Raw genomic sequence first — 15,358 nt, 5'->3', positions numbered from 1 at the left:
ATGGTTGGGGGTCACCACAACATGAGGAACTGTATTAAAGGGTCACGGCATTAGGAAGGTTGAGAACCACTGATATAGGGGATGTAATCAAAACATTATCACCATTATAGGCTATACATCAAACATGCAATACAGTTGACATAGGCACCAGTAAAAAATGGGTTAAGGAGCCCGATAATATGTATGAAAAATCCAGCTCAAGGCCAGAATCAATAAGAGACATGTGCAATATAAAGTAAATTGCTTATACAGGCACCAAATCTTGATGCTATATTGTGTTGCCACACACTTAAAAAAAAATGACACTTGTAACCAGGATGAGTGGTAGTGATCTGTTGAATAGACAGTCATGTCCAAGATAATACTATAAAGTAGACTTAGTGACAGTCAGACGCATTGGCGCCATACACCTAGTCCAGCAGGGGACACGGATACATACGCCAATGCTGGGCGTCCATCAGGCTGCACATGTACCAGGATGGAAGCGGAGCCCGTTTGTCCATAGTCTCGAAGTTTGGAGGTGTTTAGTTATTGACTCTGCAGACAGTTGCTGACTTCTGCTCACTGTGCGCTTCAGCATGTGCTGACCCCACTCTGTCATTTTACGTGATCTACCACTTCGTGGCTGAGTTGCTGTTGCTCCCACTTTGTTGTAAAACCACTAACAGTTGGCTGTGGAATATTTAGTAGCAAGGAAACTTCACAGAAGGACTTATTGCACAGGTGGCAACCTATCACGGTACCACGCATGAATTCACTGAGCTTTTGAGAGTGATCCATTCTTTCACAAATGTTTGTAGAAGCAGCCTGCATGCCTAGGTTCTTGATTTTTTTTTACACCTGTGGCCATGGAGGTGATTGGAACATCAGAATCCAATGATTTGGAGGGGTGTCACAAAACGTTTGGCAATATAGTGCATGTCTGATGCACTGGCAGTGCGGATTGAAAAAGTCATGTAAGATTTCTGAGCAGTGCAGTCCAGTTCAGGTGCAGATTACAGGCTACTGACTTCTATTGCAACAGTTTTTAAACCACATGTGTGAATTATACCTTCCCCATCAATAGTAGATTATATTAGAATATTTGGCATCCTGAGAGCTAAATCTTTTTTAATAGTGTATGCGAGTAAATGTACACTATACAGACCATACTCACGTTTTTTGCACAGGAACTTTCTGCCAGGAAGATCCGGAGTTCATACATCAGTACCAAGTGCAAGGACCCTAAAGCAAAAAAAAAAAAAAAAAAAAAAAAATCTTTTCACTGGATCTAGAATTACACATCTTCCTGCAGAGTAAACACTAACCTGGTATCACAAAGCCCTGACAAAACATCCAATGGGTATCCAGCTTTTAATCAGTAATATTTCAATGATGCAGCCCTCCTCAGACAGGGGAATCTTGACAAAAATTGTAAACACAAACAGGAGGCTGCAAACGCCTAGTGCATTACCCAACAAGCTTTATAAACCGTTTCCACACCGCCCTATAGCAGAAATACTGCTACAGGGCAGAATGGGTGTGTAAAATCATGTATATATGCACGTGATTTTGCAGTTCAGGGTAGGGAACGCATGTGCCCTACCCGCACTGCTATTCCCGGCCTCGGCTGTCAATCACCGGGTCCCGGCCAGTGATTGCCAAGTATCTCCGACGGCAGAAGAGACCTGTGTATAAACACAGATCTCTACCGATACCTCCTGCACACTGATTTGTATGGCTCTGCATAGTAGAACCATACAAAGCAGTGTGTCCACAGTGAAGCATACATACAGCCAACATAGTGAAACAGCACACAGTTAACCCTTTGATCGCCCCTCATGTTAACCCGTTCCTGTCCAATGCCATTAGTACAGGGTCATTGTTTTGTATTAGCACTGATCACTGTATTGGTGTCACTGGGGAGGTCAAGGACACCAAGCCAGTTCCCCCCAGTGTCACAATGCCTGCTGCAGTCCCACTATAAGCTGCTGATCGCTGCCATTACTAGTAAATAACAAAAAAAAAAAAGAAAGCAAAAAAAAAAAAAAAAACACGAACTATTCTAGTATCTATACCACCATTTGTAAACACTAAATCTGTCACATAAACCAATTAATTTACATGTATTGGAATATTTTTTTAGCAAAGACATGTAGCAGAATACATTTTGGCCTAAATTGATGAAAATTGATTTTTAAAATTTTTTATTACTGGACATGTTTATTAGCAAAAAGTCAAAAATATTGTTTTTTTTTCTCAAAATTGTCAATTTTTTTTGTTTATAGCACAAAAAATAAAAACCGCACAGGTGATCAAATACCACTGAAAGAAAGCTCTATTTGAAGGGAAAAAAAATGGACGTAAATGTCATTTTGGTGCAGCGTTGCATGACCGCGCAATTGTCTGTTTAAGTAACGCAGCGCTGTATTGCAAAAAACGGCCTGGTTAGGAAGGGGGGAGTGTAAATCCTCTGGAGGGCAAGTGGTTAAAATGCATACTCCAAAACATACTCACAAAAGGTGTTGTAAATCAAATATATATAAATTGCATAGATTTGATTTGGCAATGGGATGATGCCACGCTGCACAAATTGTAAAGGAGACAGAAATTAACTTACGCAGTTTAGAGGTTTACAACCTCTGAAATGCGCAAATTGATCCATATGCTTTACGATTTGGGCAGTGTGGCATCACCCTAGCGCTGCATCGAATCTATGCGATTATATACGTTTTGATTTACAAAATCTTTGTAGGTCTTGGATTATGTATTTTAATAAAGCCTGTTGGGTAATGTACTAGGCATTAGTTCCCTTCTGTTTGTGTTAACAGTTGATGATACAAGTGATGGTCAGAGACTCTGGACATTCTGCAGGAGACTTTCAGAGATTGTGAACATGCTACAGGAGTTGACTGAACTTGTAGCGCTGCTCAAAGCCATAGAACGTCGAATAAGCCAGCTGGTAAAGAATGGGAGCCGGCGTCCTTACACAGGTTCAGAACAATGGAAATGAAGGACGCTGTATCAACCTCCCCAATAAGCGTAGCGGTTTTGGCCTCAGCTGCCACTCCAGCCATGCCCCACCCACTGGGGGCGAAAAGGTGTCAGAGGGCATAGCTGGAGCAGCAGCTGAAGCCAACATCACTACACTCATAAGGGAGGTTGATACGGCGTACGTCCTTTCCATTATGCTATAGGAGCTGTTGGGAGACCGAGGACATGCCTCAGGAGACAACCATAGACTGCAGACATATTACATGAGACTGGCAGAAATCACTGCTATAACAAAGCAGTAGAGAATTACAGATTTGTGTCTGTAGGGGCCCAGAGGGCTGCGGGTTGGGCACCAGGGGCCTTTATGCTTTTACTGAATGTGTCTTTATGATTTTTGTATTAATAAATATTATGTTTTTTATTTATATAATTCTCTGTCCTTGGAGTGCCTGAAATGTCCCAATATTGCTCTGGTGGATAGTTTTATAACTTGAGGGATGTTGGCACTCTCATACTGAAAGTCATACATACACACATACATACATAGATAGATATACAGTGGGGATCGAAAGTTTGGGCACCCCAGCTAAAAATGTGTATTAATGTGCATAAAGAAGCCAAGGAAAGATGGAAAAATCTCCAAAAGGCATCAAATTACAGATTAGACATTCTTATATGTCAACATAAGTTAGATTTTATTTCCATCATTTACACTTTCAAAATAACAGAAAACAAAAAAATGGCGTCTGCAAAAGTTTGGGCACCCCGCAGAATTTATAGCATGCACTGCCCCCTTTGCCAAGCTGAGACCTGCCAGTGTCATGGATTGTTCTCAATCATTGTCTGGGAAGACCAGGTGATGTCAATCTCAAAGGTTTTAAATGCCCAGACTCATCTGACCTTGCCCCAACAATCAGCACCATGGGTTCTTCTAAGCAGTTGTCTAGAAAACAAACTGAAAATAGTTGACGCTCACAAAGCTGGAGAAGGCTATAAGAAGATAGCAAAGCGTTTTCAGATGTCAATATCCTCTGTTCGGAATGTAATTAAGAAATGGCAGTCATCAGGAACAGTGGAAGTTAAAGCAAGATCTGGAAGACCAAGAAAAATATCAGACAGAACAGCTCGCAGGATTGTGAGAAAAAAAATTCAAAACCCACGTTTGACTGCACGATCCCTCCAGAAAGATCTGGCAGACACTGGAGTTGTGGTACACTATTCCACTATAAAGAGATACTTGTACAAATATGGTCTTCATGGAAGAGTCATCAGAAGAAAACCTCTTCTACGTCCTCACCACAAAAACCATCGTTTGAACTTTGCAAATGAACATATAGGACAAGCCTGATGCATTTTGGAAACAAGTTCTGTGGACCAATGAGGTTAAAATTGAACTTTTTGGCCGGAATGAGCAAAGGTACGTTTGGAGAAGAAGGGGCACAGAATTTAATGAAAAGAACCTCTGTCCAACTGTTAAGCATGGGGTTGGATCAATTATGCTTTGGGGTTGTGTTGCAGCCAGTGGCACAGGGAACATCTCACGAGTAGAAGGAAAAATGGATTCAATAAAATTTCAGCAAATTTTGGATGGTAACTTGATGCCATCTGTGAAAAAGCTGAAGTTAAAGAGAGGATAGCTTCTACAAATGGATAATGATCCTAAACACACCTCAAAATCCACGGGGGATTACATCAAGAGGCGTAAACTGAAGGTTTTGCCATGGCCTTCACAATCTCCTGACCTCAACATAATTGAAAATCTATGGATAGACCTTAAAACAGCAGTGCGTGACAGACAGCCCAGGAATCTCAAAGAACTGGAAGACTTTTGTAAGGAAGAATGGGCAAAAATACCTCAAACAAGAATTGAAAGACTCTTGGCTGGCTACAAAAAGCGTTTACAAGCTGTGATACTTGCCAAAGGGGGCAGTACAAGATATTAACTCTGCAGGGTGCCCAAACTTTTGCAGACGCCATTTTTTGTTTTCTGTTATTTTGAAAGTGTAAATGATGAAAATAAAATCTAACTTTTGTTGACATAATATAAGAATGTCTAATCTGTAATTTGATGCCTTTTGGAGATTTTTCCATCTTTCCTTGGCTTCTTTATGCACATTAATACAAATTTTTAGCTGGGGTGCCCAAACTTTCGATCCCCACTGCATATATCTATTTCAATCACTTTATTAGGTACACATTGCTAGTAGCGGGTTGGACTCCCTTTTGCCTGAATTCTTCATGGCATAGATTCAATAAGGTGCTTGACATTCCTCAGAGATTTTAGTTCATATTACCATGAATTACTGTTGCATTTCTATCATCTTGAACCAGTCTGCCCGTTCTCCTCTGACATCAACAAGGCATTTTTGTCCACACAACTGCCACTCACTGGATATTTTCTCTTTTTCAGATCATTCTCTGTAAACTGTAGAGATGGTTGTGCAGGAAAATCCCAGTTAATCAATTTCTGAAATACTCGTCTAGCACCAACAACCATGTCACAATCAAAGTCACTTAAATACCCTTTCTTCCCCATTCTGATGCGCAGTTTGAACGTCAGCAAGTCGCCCTCACCCTGTCAAGATGCCTTAATGCATTGAGTTGCTGCCACGTGATCGATTGATCGATCGGTCTCTCTCTCTCTCTACAAACACACACACACACACACACACACATATATACACATACACACACCAAAAATATTGGCACCCCTGCATTTGTCAGATACTGCACCACTTTGCAAATACAAATGTTTACGCATGCTCATATGTATTTCTTTTGTTTGTATTGGTAAAAAAGTGGAGAAACAAAAACACCAAATCTGACACATTCCACACAACTCCAAAAATGGACTGGACAAAATTATTGGCACCTTCTCAAAACTGTACACAATAACTGCATTTAAAGTTTGTGATGCTCCTGTCATTAGTAATAAAACTCACCTGTATCGATTAACAGGTGCTGACAATCTAGAAATCACATCGGCATCCAGTTAAAATGGTGAAGAATTGACTCAACCTTTCTGTTGTGTCTCTGTGTGCCACATGGAGCATGGAGAAGAGAAAGTGCAGCAAAGTATTGTCTGAGGATTTGAACACAAATTGTGGAAAAAAAAAAAAAAAAGGACAATCTCAAGGTTACAAGTCCATCCCCAGAGTTCCTGATGTTCCTGTGTCCAGTGTGCGCAATATTGTCAAGAAGTTTACAGTCCATGACAGGGTAGCAAATCTCTCTGGACTTCAATGAAAGAGAAAAATTGATTAAAGATTGCAACGAAGGTTCAAATGTTGGATAAAGAACCTTGCACAACAAACAAATTCCATCTGACCTTCAGGCACAGGGTACAACTCTGTCAGCTCACACTATACGTCACAATCTGAATGAAAAGGCATACTATGGTAGGAGACCCAGGAGGATGCCACTGCTGACACAAACATAAAAAAGCCAAATTGGAGCTTGCCAAAACTTACCTGAGGCAGCCAAGGTCCCTTTGGAAAAATTGTGTTGTGGACAGACGAAACGAAATTACACCTTTTTGGTAAAGCCCATTATTCTACTGTTTTCAGAAAAAGCAAAATGAGGCCATTAATGAAAAGAATGCAGTCCCTACAGTCACACATATAGGGTGTTCACTAATGGTTTGGGGTTGCTTTGCTGCTTCAGGCACTGGATGTCTTGACTGAGTGCATGGCATTATGAAATCTGAAGTTACCAAATAATTCTGGGGTGCAATGTAGGGCACAGTGTCAGAAAGTTGGGCCTCCATCAGAGGTCACGAATCTTACAGCAGGACAATGATCCAAAGCGCACGTCAAAAAGCATCCAGAAATGGTTTCAGACAAAGCGATGGAGAGTACTGAACTGGCCAGCAGTGAGTCCAGATCTCAATCCTATAGAGCACCTATGGAGAGATCTCAAAAACGGCAGTTGGGAAAAGGAACCCTTTCAATCTGAGAGACCTGTGGCAGTTGGAGAAAGAAGAGAACTCCAAAATTCCAGTAGAGAGGTGGAAGAAACTCATTGATGGTTACAGGAAGCAATTGATTTCAGTTAGTTTATTTTCCAAGGGGTGTGCTACCAAATATTAAAATTGAAGGAGCCAATAATTTTGTTCATTTTTGGGTGGAATGTGTCAGATTTGCCTCTTTGTGTCATACCAATACAAACAAAAGAAATAAACATGAAACATTTGTAATTTTCTGGGCAAAGGGGTGCATTATCTGACAGAAATACAGGGGGGGGAGGCAATATTTTTGGCCATGACTGTATACACACTTCAGCCAAAGAATGGCCCTGATCAGCCAAGCTGGATCTGTGGCCAATCGCAGCTCTCCCTAGAGCCCTCTCCGGGTTATCTGATGCTTGGTGTCCAACACTCAGGCTCACACAAACTCCTGGTTATGTCACTAGCAGTACAAAGGGCCAACAACTAAAGAGGATTTAGAGCCGAGTGATCCTGAAAATGTCTGGACTGGGATGACTGTACAGGAAGCAGCACACCTGTCCCCTTCCCCCACACGTACATATACACACAGAGGGCAACCTTCTCCCGGGCTCCTGGCACACATTTACCCTCACAGGGCTCCTATGGCGCTCACGCCCCCAGCAGCTCCTCATGCGGCCCAGGAGATGTCAGGAAGCGGTAGAACCATGAAGCCCAGTACGACGGAGCGAGGTTTTCATAGGCCGCCTCCATGCACGGCAGAGCAGCCGAACCCTCCCGCCGAACGGTCCATTAGTGACATTACCGGAACACACAGCCCCGAGCCTCTTACCTCAATTTGTAAACACTCCGCTCCCCGCACCACTCCACCACTAGGACCCCGTCATCAGGGTCGCCACACAGCTGCCTGTTGGTAGTGTGCACAACACATGGAACCACAAGGATTATTCCAATCGGATCTCTCCGAATACGGCGATAGAGTTGATGGATTTTGTTGGCTCTTTTACTTATTATGGTGTTCCTTTTTATGTGCAGGCAGTATAAAGGACAGATAGTGAAGGCCCCCTTCTGGCAGATGACTCTCGGTGAGGGAGGAAGTGGGTTGGTGTCATGTGACTCCAACTACATAGACTGCAAATGTGACTGAGAGCTTGCTGGTTAAAGTAGAAGCTTCTGTTCACAGTAAACGAACGGAGCTGAGAAATCTGCCGCCAGCAATTCAGAGCTGCTGTTCTCAACCTTTGTGACATGGAGGACCCCTAGTAATAACTGTCCCGTCTCAGGGAGCCCGCTGCTCATTATTAATATTATTTGTTCATTATTAACAAATAAAAGACATACTGAAAACAATTCTAAAGGGTAATTTCTCTTTTGTAAAATAACAAACATGTCTATACTTACATGCTTTGTGCAGAGCAGTCTGGATCTTCCCTGTTCTCGGGTGCCTTGCCACCACTCCTGGCCCCTCCCTTCTGTTGGGTGCGCCCACAGCAAGTAGCTTGCTATGGGGGCACCCACTGCTCCGTCCATCCATTCACACATGGAGCCAGGGCTCAGCCCTCACCCCCACTCTCTTCTTATTGGCTGTGATTGACAACAGTGGGAGCCAATGGCTCCTGCTTCTGTCTCAGCCAATGAGAAGAGGGAGTCCCGGGATAGCCAAGACTACAATGCACATTGCTGGATTGAGAGGAGGCTTAGGTGAATATTATGGGGGCTGGGGGGGATGCTGTAGTGAGAAGTTTTTTTACTTTCATGCATAAAACATGAAGGTAAAAATACTTGAGCCTTTACAACCACTTTAACCTCCCTGGCGGTATTCCCGAGTGTAGCTCGGGGTAAAGTTTCAGCTCCACAAGCGGTAACCCCGAGCTACACTCGGGAATACCTTGCAGCGTTGCTCCGGGATCCCTTCTGCACTTACCTTGTCCTTCGCTCCCGCGATGTCCCTCCTGCAGTGTCCCCTGCAATTTCCTCCGGCCGATGCCGGCATCTGTCTTCTGGGTTCCGTTCCCTGCGATGTCGGGACATACGGGGACGGAACTGGCGGGAAATTTAAAAATGTCAAAAAGTAACATTCACTAAATGCACTAAAATCACATAGTAAAACATTACTGTATCAAACCATTTCACATACATTTTGTCCCTAGTGCTTTGTGCTGTGCCCTGCCTGCATTTTTACTGTTCTTTCTGCCTGGAAACTGAGAAACGTCCATGGTGTCCAAAAAGTGTCCCTTTAAGTCAAAATTGGTTTTAGACCAGCTAGAGAACAGCGATAGTAAATCAGAACCATATAGGTAAAAGACACAGTGAGTGCTCTCAAAGAAACAGCAGCTGAACATCCAGGATAAACGCATATAAAAATCCTCCATAAAACATATACATGTAAAATGCAGCGTTGTAAAATGATCAAATCATGCAAATCAACACAATAATAGTCCTGAAAAGGTGCTCATTAATTCCCAGTGTCAATGGAAAGAATGCAAACTAACCAGAAGCGTATTTAAAGTACGCATGTGTGTAAGAAATCCTGGAGATTCCCCTCTCCCTCTGGTCAGAAAATGGATATGTGCTGAAATGGATGATGAGAACGCCCTCTTGTGGAAAAGCGAAATCCTGCAGACCAGGAAGCTCCCAGGATAGGATATTCCTCTTCAATGGAACCAGGGCTGGGATTGAAATCACTCTGTGGCTGTGAAATTGGGAGAGAGACCCCTCACAGAGGACACAGAGAGATACTCATAGTGTAGTATATTACCTCAATTTATTTTAAAAAACCAAGTAAAAAACATGTAATCAGGTGGCAAGTTAAAGTGACCCACTGACCCTCTTAAAATTATAGGTGGCCGCCGGGCCCCCACATGGCACCGGCGGCGTAGTGTCAACGACGTCCACAGGCCCCCTGACGCGTTTCGTGCGCACGCACTTCTTCTGAGGTAGAGCAAGGACCATTGGGTCCCATTGACCATCCCTTCAAAACTGAACACATTAATTACAGGGTTCTGAGGCTAATTTACTGCAGATAAAGACCTAGGTGAGTTTATTTACCACCTTAACCTCTTGCCGACCGCGCATAGCCGAATGACGGCTTCACCGCGGCCGGCCAGTTCTGAGTGGACGTCATATGACGTCCTCCCAGAACGCGCTCTCTGGCGCGACCCAGGGGGCGCGCACCCGGCGATCTCCGTGATCGCTGTGTCCTACGGACACAGCTGATCACGTGATGTGCTGAAAGGCCGATCCCACCGGCCTTTTACCACGTGATCAGCGGTGTCCAATGACACGCTGATCACAGGGAAATGCAAGTGCCGGTTCTCGGCTGCACTTTCCTCACGCTGTCAGATCGTGAGGAAAGTACTGCCGAGAACCGGCAGTTGTCAGAGCGGGGATCGGCACCGATCATCAGGGCACTGATGATCAGTGCCCTGATGATCGGTGCCCAGCAGTGACACCCCCAAGTTCCGCCCAGCAGTGCGCCCACTAGCCCCGCCCACCCGTTCCCAGCAGTGCCCCCACCTGTGCCCAGCAGTGCACCCACCTGTGCCCAGCAGTGCACCCATCTGTGCCACTCTGCAGTGCCACCTACCTGTGCCCAGAAGTGCCACCTACATGTGCCCAGCAGTGCCACCCACCTGTGCCCACCCACCTGTGCCCACCTGTGCCCACCAGTGCCACCCACCTGTGCCCACCCACCAGTGCTGCCCACCAGTGCCACCCACCAGTGCAGCCCAGCAGTGCTGCCAGTCTGTGCCCAGGGGTTGTGCCAGTCAGTGCCGCCAGTCAGTGCCCAGAAGTGATGCCAGTCAGTGCCGTCTATCAGTACCCATCATCAGTGTCACCTATCAGTGCCGCCTATCAGTGCTGCATATCAGTGCCGCCTATCCGTGACCCCTAATTAGTGCTGTCTATCAGTGCCGCCTATCCGTGCCACCTCATTAGTACTGCCTATCAGTGCCCTTTAGTGCTGCCTATCAGTGCCCATCAGTGCCGCCTATCAGTGCCCATCAGTGCCGCCTCATCAACGCAAATCAGTGAAGGAGAAAAAATACCTGTTTGAAAAATTTTATAAAAGATACAAATAAACTTTTTTTTTTTTCAAATTTTTTGCACTTTTTTTAATTTATAGCGCAAAAAGTAAAGCGCCCAGTGGCGATTAAATACCACCAAATGAAAGCTCTATTTGTGAGAAAAAAATGATCAAAATTTCATATGGGTACAATGTTGCATGACCGCGCAATTGTCAATCAAAGTGCGGCAGCGCTGAAAGCTGAAAATTGGCCTGGTAAGGAAGGGGGTATAAGTGCCTGGTAGGCAAGTGGTTAATCAACCACAGATCTTGTGTAATTAATATGTGTTCGGTTTTAAATGGATGAGGTGGCAACACCAATGTCCTGTACACACGATAAGAAAATCGTAGGAAAAAGCTTGCGGAACCGCTTATCGAACGGTTTTCTCTTCGTTGATGAGCAGGATGTTTTAACCGATAACGATATTGCGAACCAAAAAATCCAGTTGAACAACAGTGAAAATTTTTGTCTTTTCGCATAGGAACGACCGATTTTCTATGCAGTGGAATGACGGTCATACGAAAACAATCTATCACGCGCTATCACGCATGAGCAGAAACAGAAGATGACTCGGGTGTTTATGTCCAAGGAATCTTCATAAACATGAACGAAAAATCCAAATGTTAAAAGTAGATTGGCCTAATGAGATAATGATACCAGAATTCTGCATATTATATTTTTATGTATCACTATTTATGTATATAGGGAATGTAATAAACTATATTATACTCATTGCTGGTAATTGTTGTGTATTCTGGCCAGAAGGGCGTGGCTACAAGGTCACATGCACACTGCATCACTTCCACTTGTACAGAAGACGTCAACACTACGTATTGCCTGATGAACGATTTTTTTTTGATTGGTTAATGTGGGCCACGATTTCGACCAATGAATGAACGCCTCTCGGTCGTCAGATGACCGATTGGTCGATTTTCTAATTGTGTATTCCCACCTTAAGTAAAGCATGCTTGTTATAATCATTATGGAACCTGAGGGGTTAATCCTCTGAATTGGGTAAAAAGGATGTTTGATGCTGTCTCCTCTGATCCTCCCCTCCTTCTACTGTCCCCTGTATATCTCTTGCTAGAACAGAGGTTTGTGGACAAGCTGCACATGCTCAGTTTGGTGTGTATTGCTAGAGATTTTTTTTTTCTTTGGGAGGGTGCATGTGATCAGCACAGGGTCAATTAGCACTATCCAGGCAGGGGGTCTGGGGTCCTGCAGCCTCATGGGACAATCAGGGAAGAATGAAACTCCTCCTACAAGCTTTAACCAGTGCTCAGTGGGACACTGATGGAGGTCACAAGACTGGCCATAAAGGATTAGGAGGGTTTGGTGCTGCTTTAACCACTTTAATACCAGGCACTTATACCCCCTTACTGCCCAAACCAATTTCAGATTTCAGTACTCTCACACTTTGAATGACAATTGCACGGTTATGCAACACTGTACCCAAGCTAAAATTTTATCATTTTGTTCACACAACTAGAGCTTTCTTTTGGTTCGGATGTATTTAATCACCACTGGGATTTTTATTGTTTGCTAAATTAACAAAAAAAGACTGAGAATTTTGAAAAAAACACCCACGCTTTTCTTTGTTTCTGTTATAAAAGTTTGCAAATAAATAATTGTTCTTCATAAATTTAGGCCAAGATGTATTCTGCTACATGTCTTTGGTGAAAGTAACCTAAATCAGTGTTTATTATTTAGTCTGTAGGAAAGTTATAGAGTTCACAAACTATGGGATATATCTGAAAATTGATCAATCCTGAAGTACTCACAGCCAATCGAATTTCTTGAGGCCCAAAAATGTCAGAACAGAACAGATATCCTCCAACTGACCCCTTTTTGCAAAGTAGACAGTCCGACGTATTTCATAAGAGGCATGGTGAGTTTTTTGAAGTTGTAATTTTTTGACAAATGCCAAAGTAGTACAATGTTACCATAGTAAGATTGTACTACTTTGGGCAAGTGCTGAGTATATTTTTTTATATATATATATTTATATAATCAATTTGATTGATTATATAAATAATTTATTTGCTATAAGCAAGCATTTAACTGAATGTAATCGATTCATTCAGGTTTTTTTGTTGTGATTAGCTGTGATTGGCCACAGCTAATCACATGACACAAATGGTCTGTGATTGGCCCAGCCTGTGCATGTGATCGATATGACCATTCACAGCTAGACAAACTTGTATACAATGGATGGCATGAAAGGAAGCCATCCATTGTATACAACTGTCATGTGACCTGCTGTGATAGGTCACATGGTACTGGCAACGGGGCCGGTACACAGATCTGTCATCGGAGATAGATCTCACCGCAGTGCGACCCTGCAGGCACGCGCGATCCAGGAAGGACATCATATGACGCCCTTCCGGAGGGACTAAGTGTTCGCCCGGCCGCGATTTGGCCATAGGGCGGCAACTGGTTAATTAGCTTCTAAAATAAAGCCTCTGATGACAAAAAAATTTCATTACAGGTATTAACGGCAATCAGAGACATTTTTGTCATACGAAAACAGTACACATTAAATGAAAATCGTTCACGTACAAGACACATTTTGGCGTTTGTCCCTTCGAAAATTTTTGTTTGGAAAGTTTGAATTGGATGTTGAAAGTTGTATACACGCTATATGAAAATCGGACAATTGATACAGAATTGTTCTTCAATTTTCTCATAGTATGTACCTCACTTTAGCCTCTGCAACTGTCATGGTGCTGCACATGTGATCAGTTATGACACCAGCCATTTGATGGTTTGACAGTTTGGTTGAGAGCACAAGCAGATGTGACAGTTACATTCCTGGCATGCCTGGAATGTAACTCTTTTTTGAAATGCCTTAAATAACTTTAAAATGTGAAAGCCAACTGTCACATTTGCTTGTGTTCCCAACCAAACTATCAAATGGCTGGTATCATAACTGATCACATGTGCAGCACCATGACAGTTGCAGATCAAACAGAGGATAGAATGGCAGCTTCCTTAGTTGAAAAGGAAAGGAAGGTTTAGTTCCGAATATGTATGAGCTGTCTTTCACCCATTTCTAATATATGCTGTAAAGTTCCACTTTAATGTTTTTTTTAACACAAACAATGTAAGTACCTGAATTTGACTTAGTATCAGCCCCTTGCAGCACCTGTACAGCAGAGCTGAGAGAGGCAAAGTGAAAAGCAGTGCAAGGAGCCAATGAATTGTGCAACAGTGCAAAGGAGCATGTTGATATGATGAGAGGGCAGAATAAGGGCCCTTTCACAGTAGAATGTAGTGTAGAAAAGACAACTTCCTTTACCGCATTCCAGTTGCTCTACCCTCATAATCTGTTGCGAGTGTCAGAGCAAAGTTAAGGACATTGCAAACGCAGTCCATTTGCCTGCATCAGCCCGCATAGTACAACAGTCCCATGCAATCTGGTTGCTGTGCATTTCAGAAAGTAGTGCATGCACTGCTTTTGGTGCAGTGCAATTTCAGTCTGTTGAAAATGAATAAAGCTGAAATAGCACTGCACAGAACTGCATGTCAAGCGCACAGCGTTCCTGTGTGATCCACATGCAGTTCATAGAGCGAAAGGGCCCTAACAGAGAGATGAACTCATCCGTGTGCTGCTTCCTCTTTCACTTTTCAATCACAGGGTGGGGGAGAGGCAAGACCAATAAGTGTCACAAAGACAGGGCTGTACTTTAGGGCAGAACTGTATAAAACTCAGGACTGGATGGACAGAAGAACAAATCTTTTGTCAGGTGAACCAGATCCCATATACACTATGTTCATCATCTGGTTATTTAGCTGTCTGAATGGAGTTCGCCTTTAAAATGTATTTTGAAATAAAGGTACATAAAAACAGAGTTATGATAGTGATTGGGTGATTGTGCAAATATCGGGGCCCTCTGATCCCCCTGTATTCATTGTATTGTAATTGTACTGTCTGCCCTCATGTTGTAAAGCGCTGTGTTGGTGCTGTATAAATCCTGTATAATAATAATAATGAACGTGTACTGCTGTGCATGTGTCAATGTGTTGGCTTTACCTACATGCAGTCCTCTCCCACTGCCTGCTCCTCATTCATTATAAATACAAGGATCTCATGCTGTGCCTTGTAGTTCCCCATTAGTTGGCCCCGCCCCCTCCTCTTCACCTTCTGTCCTCCAGCTGTCAGTCCATCTTCCTAATCCCCTGTCCTGTCCATTCACACACAACAGCTCTTCTCCTCCACCCCTTAGTTTCACCAGCCCCACCCCTCCCCACCATTGGACAGCAACCATGCACGTTCGGCAACGCGCCCCCGAATCCAACCAATGGACTTTAGGGGGCGGTGTCCTCCACAACCAACCCTCCAGAGCTTGAAAGCCGCGCATGCGCTCTAACCTGC

At 43.5% G+C, this 15,358-nt stretch overlaps 1 protein-coding gene across 1 annotated transcript in view; it reads right to left on the bottom strand.

The window, feature by feature from the left end:
- UPF2 (UPF2 regulator of nonsense mediated mRNA decay) overlaps positions 1 to 7,873 on the bottom strand; it is a 111,134-nt gene extending 103,261 nt beyond the window's left edge. Inside the window, exons 1-2 of the mRNA XM_089686335.1 lie at positions 7,749 to 7,873; positions 1,157 to 1,224 (exon numbers count right to left, since the gene is read on the bottom strand). The gene's annotated coding sequence lies outside the window, so the exon portion shown is untranslated. The remainder of the gene's footprint in view (positions 1 to 1,156; positions 1,225 to 7,748) is intronic.
- Between the last annotated feature and the right edge of the window lie 7,485 nt (positions 7,874 to 15,358).

This window comes from Staurois parvus, unplaced genomic scaffold (genome assembly GCF_062004578.1).
Source record: "Staurois parvus isolate SC_StPar_1 unplaced genomic scaffold, SC_StPar_1.0 ptg000019l, whole genome shotgun sequence".
Taxonomy (NCBI): Eukaryota; Metazoa; Chordata; class Amphibia; order Anura; family Ranidae; genus Staurois; species Staurois parvus.
The sequence above is the reverse complement of the archived record's forward strand: the minus strand, read 5'-3'. Positions and strand labels throughout refer to the sequence as shown.